The 7,815-nt window shown below is 38.4% G+C and overlaps 1 protein-coding gene, 1 non-coding gene and 1 pseudogene across 6 annotated transcripts in view; 2 read left to right on the plus strand and 1 right to left on the minus strand.

Annotated features, from left to right (window-relative positions):
• The window catches only part of LOC115870334, a 6,051-nt pseudogene extending 2,095 nt beyond the window's left edge, over window positions 1-3,956 (plus strand).
• Window positions 1-7,815, minus strand: part of GARRE1 (granule associated Rac and RHOG effector 1) — a 123,364-nt gene that overhangs the window by 37,333 nt on the left and 78,216 nt on the right. The window lies entirely within an intron of this gene.
• Window positions 4,980-5,086, plus strand: LOC115870465. The gene has a single exon (XR_004046730.1). It is a non-coding gene; the product is annotated as a U6 spliceosomal RNA (small nuclear RNA).

Consider the following 7,815-nt stretch of genomic DNA (forward strand, 5'->3'; position numbering starts at 1 on the left):
GCCATCTAGCTCAGAAGCAACAAAGCCCACATGGAAGATGCACACCAGCCTCTGTGATCACGAGGGGTTGAAGGGATCAGGTATCAATCACCAAAGAACAAAAAATCATAATATCGTGAATGAGTGGGAGTGCGGGATAGGGACCCAATGCCCATCTGTAGACAACTGGACATCTCTTGCAGAGGGGTAGTGGGGAGGAGATGAGTCACTCATGGTGCAGCGTAGCATCAATGAAACACACAACTTTCCTCTAGTTCTTAAGCGCTTCTTCCCCCCACCCCCACTACCACGATCCCAATTCTACCTTACAAACTTGGTTAGACCAGAGGGTGTACAGTGGTGCTGATAGGAACTGGAAATTCAGGGAATCCAGGACAGAGGAAATCCTCAGGAACAGTGGAGAGAGTGGTGATACCAGGAGGGAGGAGGAAGGGGGATCTACATATAACCTCCTCCCTGGGGGATGGAAAACAGAAAAGTGGGTGAAGGGAGACGTCAGACAGTGGAAGATATGACAAAATAATAATTTATGAATTATGGAGGGTTCATGAGGGAGGGAGGAGCAGGGAGGGAAGGGAAAAATGAGGAGCTGATATCAGGGGCTCAAATAGAAAGCAAATATTTTGAGAATGATGATGGCAATAAATGGGCAGATGTGCTTGACACAATGGATATATGAATCAATTGTGATAAGAATTGTACAAGCCCCCAATAAAATGATTTAAAAACAAAACAAAACAAACATCCAATAAAAATCAAAGGGGAAGGGAGACAGCGGTTGGAGTGAGATTTGAAAATAATTAACAATCTACAATCTATCAGGGGGCCACGAGTGTTGGGGGGTGGGGCGGGGAGGGAGGGAAAAAAGGAGGAGCTGATTCCAAGGGCTCAATGGAAAGTAAATGTCTAGAAAAGAACGGTGGAATATATGTTCGAATATGTCAGATACAATTGATGCATGGTTTGTAACAAGAGTTGTAAGAGCCCACAATGAAATGATTAAAAAAACAAAACAAACATGATCCAACTATGCGCTGTTTACAAGACATACCTTAAAATATAGGACAAATGGGTTGAAAGTCAAAGGAAGGAGAAAAATATTCTGTGCAAATAATAACCCTATGAGAGCTGGGGTAGCAGTCTTAATGTCAGACAAAGAAGACTTTAAGACAAAATCTGCCAGAAGAGTTATACGGATAAATTAAAAAAGGATTCCAGTTAATACATACATGGATTTATTCCAAACAAAATGTGTTAAAACATGTCTCTGCGATCAGTGGATGGCTATAAACAAGTTCTCTGAGTAACATGTCTGTTTTAGCCTCACTAGAGTGCCTTTAAAAAAGGATCCAATCAAACAGTGGCTTCCTAGAAGAGCAGTTGGGCCAGTTAGAAAGTGGCTGAACAAAACAGGACTCACACTTCTTGATTTTAAAACACTGTGTAGCTAGTCATTGAAACCACCTGGTCCTTGTATAATAACAGACACAAAGACCAACAGAATAGAATTGAGAGTTTAGAAATAAATCCACACATCTATGATCAGCTTATTTTTTAAAGGCTGCCAGGTCTCTTTAAGAAGAGAGTTTCTTCAATCAACAATTCTGGGAAAATTGGATTTCCACTTGCAGATAAACAAAACAGGATCCTTGCCTCACACCATACATAGAAACAAGTTCAACCCTGGGGGAAGGACAACAGAAAAGTGGGTGAAGGAAGACGTCGGGCAGGGCAAGATATGACAAAATAATTATTTATAAATTATCAAGGGCTCATGAGGGAGGGGGGAGAGGGGAGGGAGGGGAAAATGAGGACCTAATGCCAGGGGCTTAAGTGGAGAGGAAATGTTTTGAGAATGATGAGGGCAATGAATGTACAAATGTACTTTACACAACAGATGTACATATGGATTGTGATAAGAGTTCTATGAGCCCCTAACAAAATGATTTAAAAAAAAGTTCAAAACAGATTAAAGAGCTAAATGTGCAAACTAAAATGATAAAATTCTTAGAAGAACAAGCAGTGGATGTGCTAATCTACAAAGGTTAGCTTTCAACAATGGTTACCTAATAGCGTTAACAGAAACACAAACAGCATAAAAATTAGAAGCATTTACAAAAGATTTTACCTAAAAGGGGAAAGGTTAACAACTAGATTATCTTTTTTAAAAAAATCATTTTATTGGGGGCTCGTACAACTCTTATCACAATCCCTACTTACATCCATCGTGGCAAGTACATTTGTACATTAGAAGATTATCTATAGAAACTTTATATCTGAGAAAAATCTAATACCCCCAAATATATAAAACATTGTGAACTTAACAAACACACAAATAATCCAATCATAGAATGGACAAATCACAAAAGAGATCTTCAAATGGACAACAAATCCATGAAAATATGCTTATTTAGGTCATAAGCAATCAGAGGGATGCAAATCAAAACCATTTCACTTCCACAAGGATGGCTAAGATAAATAAAACTAGAAAACAACAAATGTTGTCAAGGATGTAGCAGAACTGGAAACTCCAGTCACTGCTGCTGGGATTTCAAAACTGTAAAGCCACTTTGGAAAAATATGACTACTATTTTTTTGTTGTTGCTAGGTACCACAAAGTAACAACTCTGAGGGACCACAGAATGAAACATCCTCACAGTGGCATCCTCACTGTCCTGGCTATATTTGAGCCCACTGTTGCTGCCCTGTGGTAATCTATCTTGTTGAGTGTCTTCTTGTTCACTGATCCTCTAATTTGCCAAGCATTATGTCTCTAGGGACTGGTTTCTCCATATCAGAAGCAATGAACCCATGACAGCAGTTCTCAAGCTGTGGGTCGTGACCCCTTTGGGGGTCGAACGACCCTTTTACAGGGGTCGTCTGATTCATAACAGTAGCAAAATTACAGTTATGAAATAGCAGCGAAAATAATTTTATGGTTGGGGGGCGGGCAGTCACCATAACATGAGGAACTGTATTAAAGGGTCGCAGCATTAGGAAGGTTGAGAACCACTGACCTAAGATTACGTTTTGTCATTCTTGCTTCTAAAATGCATTCTAGCTGTACTTCTTCCACAATAGATTTGTGCCTTCTTCTGGAAACACCGTATGACCCAATTCTAGTCCTATGGACTCAAAGGACTTGAAAACAGTCTGAATAAGAAGTGTGTATAGTAGTGTACACTGCAACGCTATTTTATATAGCCAAAGGTAAAAACAACTGAAATGTCCATCAATAGATGAATATATAAACAAAATGTGGTACATATATACAATGGACTACTACTCAACAAGAGAAGTTAAAATGTAATACATACTACAGTATGGATGGAGCTTGAAGACATTATGCTAAGTGAAATAAATCAGTCAAAAAGGGACAATCATTGTTATAACCTCAATTATCTAAAAACACAAGAAAAGTTAAGTGTACAGAAACCTAAATTTATTAGTAGTTATCAGGGGCAGAAGGGAGGGGAGAAAAGGGAACTTAATAGTGATGGAAAAATTAAATTGATTAAAGGTAGGATTACACAACTAGTTACTGTAAATGCCCTCATTAAGTTGTATAACTTAAAAAACTTAAAAACAGGGGCTCCAGCTGGAAGATTAAATTTTGAATGTCCTGAGAGGTCAGATTGCCTTCAGTATCTCTTCCTGTAGACATGGCCCCTGGACATGGACATGGACATGAACATGGCCATCATAAAATGGAACTTCCAGATTATAGACAGTGAAAGACAGAAGGGACACCATTAGAAACGGTCCAGGAGAAGCTGGCTGCACAGGGGCCATGGGGCCACAAAGAAGCCTGGAGATACATGGGTGGATTTGCAAACAATGTTTCCTTTCTTGGTGCAATAGTAAAAGGATTCAAGTGGGGATTTTCTGCCTTCATGGTAGCTGCAGGAGCGGAATATTTCCTGGAGTTCCAGAATAAAGATAAGAAGAATCACTGAAGCTAGTTCCTGGAAATATATTAGTGGCTTCTTAATCTCTTATAGAAATAACATATCTATACCATAACCTCCTTCTCAGTGTGTTTCCTCATTAAATAAAACAAGTAAGATGTAATTAAAAAAAAGTAGAACGGATAAAAGATGACCAAAAAAAAAAAAAAAAGCTACTGCTTATATAAACAAACAAACAAACAACGCCTCATGAGATTTATTTGGATCCTTGGTTTCTAAGTTTAGGGTCAAGATTTCATGGAATATCTCAATTATTTTACCTAACACCATGTTTACTGCTCTATCTCCTAGTTCATTGTGTAGTGCCTGGGGTATTAAAAGCTTCAAACAGCCTTCCAAGACACAACTGATCTCTATATACCTGGAGCAACAGAAGAAAAAGGGAACTCAGAAATAGGAGGACTTGGAATGTGTGGCTGGTTGCCTCAATGAACAACTGCCTCCTTTGCAAAGAGACCAGGAGAACTAAATGTGGCTGACTACCACTAGTGAACGTTTTGGTAAAAGATTCCCTGGAAGAATCCTGATAAAAAGGGGGAAATGTAGAAGAGAAATTCAAATTATCATACTCTAGGTATGTCTGAAGCCATATAGGGTGGTTGAATCCCTAATACTATTTCCCTGAGATAAGCTTTAAGCCAAAAAATCCCTGAAATCTTAAAACCAAATGATAGTTCAGCTTGTGTAGTTAAAAAAGTTCTGCTTTGATCATTTTGCTCTTTTAAGATTTATTTATATAAAATCCAATTGAAAACAAGAACTCAAATGATTAGATAGGACCCTTGGAGGAGGGCAGTAAATTTATGTAAAATTAATCATGTAAAATAATACTTAATTATTTATGGAAATTTACATACATAGTGAAAATATACCATATGCAGAAAAGTAACAGATTGCAAATTCAAAGTAAGGGTACCTCAAGAAAAGAAGAGATGTAAATAAAATAGTGGAGAAGTACAAAAGTAACTCAACTGCAGTTGTGTGTGTTCCTCCCTTAAAAAGAAAGACATGGTGCTTGCTTTGGCAGCACATAGACTAACACTGGAACAATACATAGAAGATTTGCATGGCCCCTGTGCAAGGATGACACGCAAATTCATGAAACGTTCCATATTTTTACGTTTTGAGAAACCTTTTGCACAAAAAATTATTTGTGCTTTTATTAAATAAAATAAGGACTTAAAATCTGTTGATCATAATATGTATATAATATATTGTATATTATAATATATTATAATATATATTATGATCAACAGATTTATATATATATATCAATATATATAAAAAGAAAGACATGGTGGAGGTCAGAGACTAAAACATGACAGGCACACTGTTTTGCTGGTCTTGAAGAAGAATCAAGCCAATCTAAGTTCTATAGCCATGAGGCAATGAATTCTACAAAACCACCAGTAAGCTTGGAAGAGGGTCCTGAGCTCCAGATGAGAATACAGCCCCAATAGACACCTGGCGGTTTGTGAGTCCGGCAGAAGACCCTGTGAGCTGTTTCTGGAATTACGACAGCCAGAGGTTGTTAGTTGCCAGAGTCTGCCTTGACTCCTGGCGCCCTCGTTTGCTGCAGAGTAGAACTGATTCACAGGGTTTTCTTGGCTGTAATCTTTTTTTTTTTTTTTTAAACAGTTTTGTTGGCACTTCATCCACATGTCACACAATCCAATCATATCAAGAAGAGCTGTACAATCATCACCACAATCAATTCTAGAACATTTTCTTCTTCCTTTGGCTACAATATTTATGGAGATGCTGGATGTGTTCAAACTATCAGTCTTTAGATTAGTAGCCAATCCCAATCATTTATGTCACCCAGGGTCTGGATGATAATAAATTATGATGATTAAATTTTATAGAAATTAAAATTTTTTTAAAAAAGTGTGAAGCAAACAGGGCAAAAGGTTAAGATTAATTTCATTCATTGAAAACGAAGATATAGTGGGTGAAGGGAGACACCGAATAGTGTAAGATATGACAAAATAATATTTTATAAACTATCAAGGGTTCATGAGGGAGGGGGTAGTGGGGAAGTGGGGTGCAAAAATGAGGAGCTGATGCCAGGGGCTTAAAGTGGAGAGCAAATGTTTTGAGAATGATGAGGGTAATGAATGTATAAATGTGCTTTACACAATTGATGTATTATGGACTGCGATAAGAGTTGTATAAGCCCCCAATAAAATGATTTTTAAAAAATCAGTGAAGGGGCCATAGACACTGTTGCAATTCAGAAAAATAAAAAGAAAGAAAACGGAGATATATAGGTGTGCATGCCATTTTTTAAATGCTTGCAGTATTTCATAATAATAGAATTTTTTAGAATGAATGTAAGGTGAGACAAAGATTAACCTCTCTGTCAAGAAGTTAGTGTGGAAAACAGCAGATAAGCAAGCAGGGCAGTAAAGATTTTTGTGTTTATAAGCATGTTTGTGTACTGATGGGAACAAGGTTTCTACAAGAAGGGAGTCCTTGAAATCAGGGTTAAGAATAGGGGTGGGGTAGACCATAGACAGAAAGAATGGGCACTCTTTTGGGCAAAATGAATTGGAAGGAGAATGGTTCAGAAAGTAGGGACTGTACCATTTTGGTGATGTGAAAGGAGGCTGCTGTCAGAGGAATTAATTTTTTTAGTGACTTGCAGGGCAGGGTCCCTAGCTGAAGTGAAGGGAATGAAAGGAGGGTAGAAGGGTCTGAATAGGTTGAAATGGGTGGAGGAAAAAGGTCAAGGGAGGGGGGTAGGTCAAGGGACCTACAATGAGATCAACAGGTCCCCACACACCACTTCCAAGTAAACATTTAAAAATCTCTAGTAAACACCAAGAAAACCTAAGGGAAGTCTCCAACATGACAGAGATGCCAAAACAATGAAGCGACCAGGAAGAAGTAATCCAAAGGAAAAAGCAAAATAGGGCAAATGACCAAGAAAATTAGACCGTGTACAATGTTAAATGTGATAAATCATCTTTAAAAACTTTGACTACAGGACATTTCTAAAATAGGAAATAATCTATCTAATTCTTTTATAATTCTAACTAGACATTATATAATAAATCATGTACAATGTTAAATGTGATAAATCATCTTTAAAAACTTGACTAAAGGACATTTCTAAAATAGGAAATAATCTGTTAATCTAATTCTTTTATAATTCTAACTAGACATTATATAATAAATCAATATACTATTCCTTTATAATGAAATGAGCTTTTATTTTGTAAAATGGAGCAATAAATTCTAGTTAAAGTCTCATATTGTAAAGCCCTTTCCTTACTGAAGATGAGAATTAAAATGCCTCATACACAAAAGGACAAATACAATATGAGTCCGCTGAGGTAAGCGTTAAAAAAAAAAATGCAAAAGGGACATAGGGAAAAAGCTACTGTACACAAACATTCTTGGGGTGAGGACCGGGTAGTAGGGCAGGGACCAGATCAAATGCAGGGATGCACATGGTAGACAACTGGGGAGGAGGTGGGGAAAGGGACCCCCCCCAAAAAACATGATGAAAACAAGGAAGAAATGGGTAGGGGGGGGGCATGGGGCCCTAAGGGGAGGGTATTGTTTATATCTCCACAGGAAAAGCGGGACCAGACTTCAACCCAGTGCTCCAAGGTGTGAATGCAACATGCCGGCAGGGAGCCAGTGGAGAGGTCTTTGGGGCTGGCTCCAGTCCCAAATACTAAGTGAATGCCTGCCCCTCCCCGGAGGAGAATTTCTTTCAAAGGACAGCACTGAATCCACAGCTCTGGGGAGAGAGATGTATCTGATCGGAGCACATGGGAGCAGATGACGGGGGAGGAGGAGAGACTGGAGCACATCCTGGCCCACCAGGCCTTGAGGA

Source organism: Echinops telfairi, unplaced genomic scaffold (genome assembly GCF_000313985.2).
Source record: "Echinops telfairi isolate 266 unplaced genomic scaffold, ASM31398v2 ScPeMD7_655;HRSCAF=1070, whole genome shotgun sequence".
NCBI classification, from domain to species: Eukaryota; Metazoa; Chordata; class Mammalia; order Afrosoricida; family Tenrecidae; genus Echinops; species Echinops telfairi.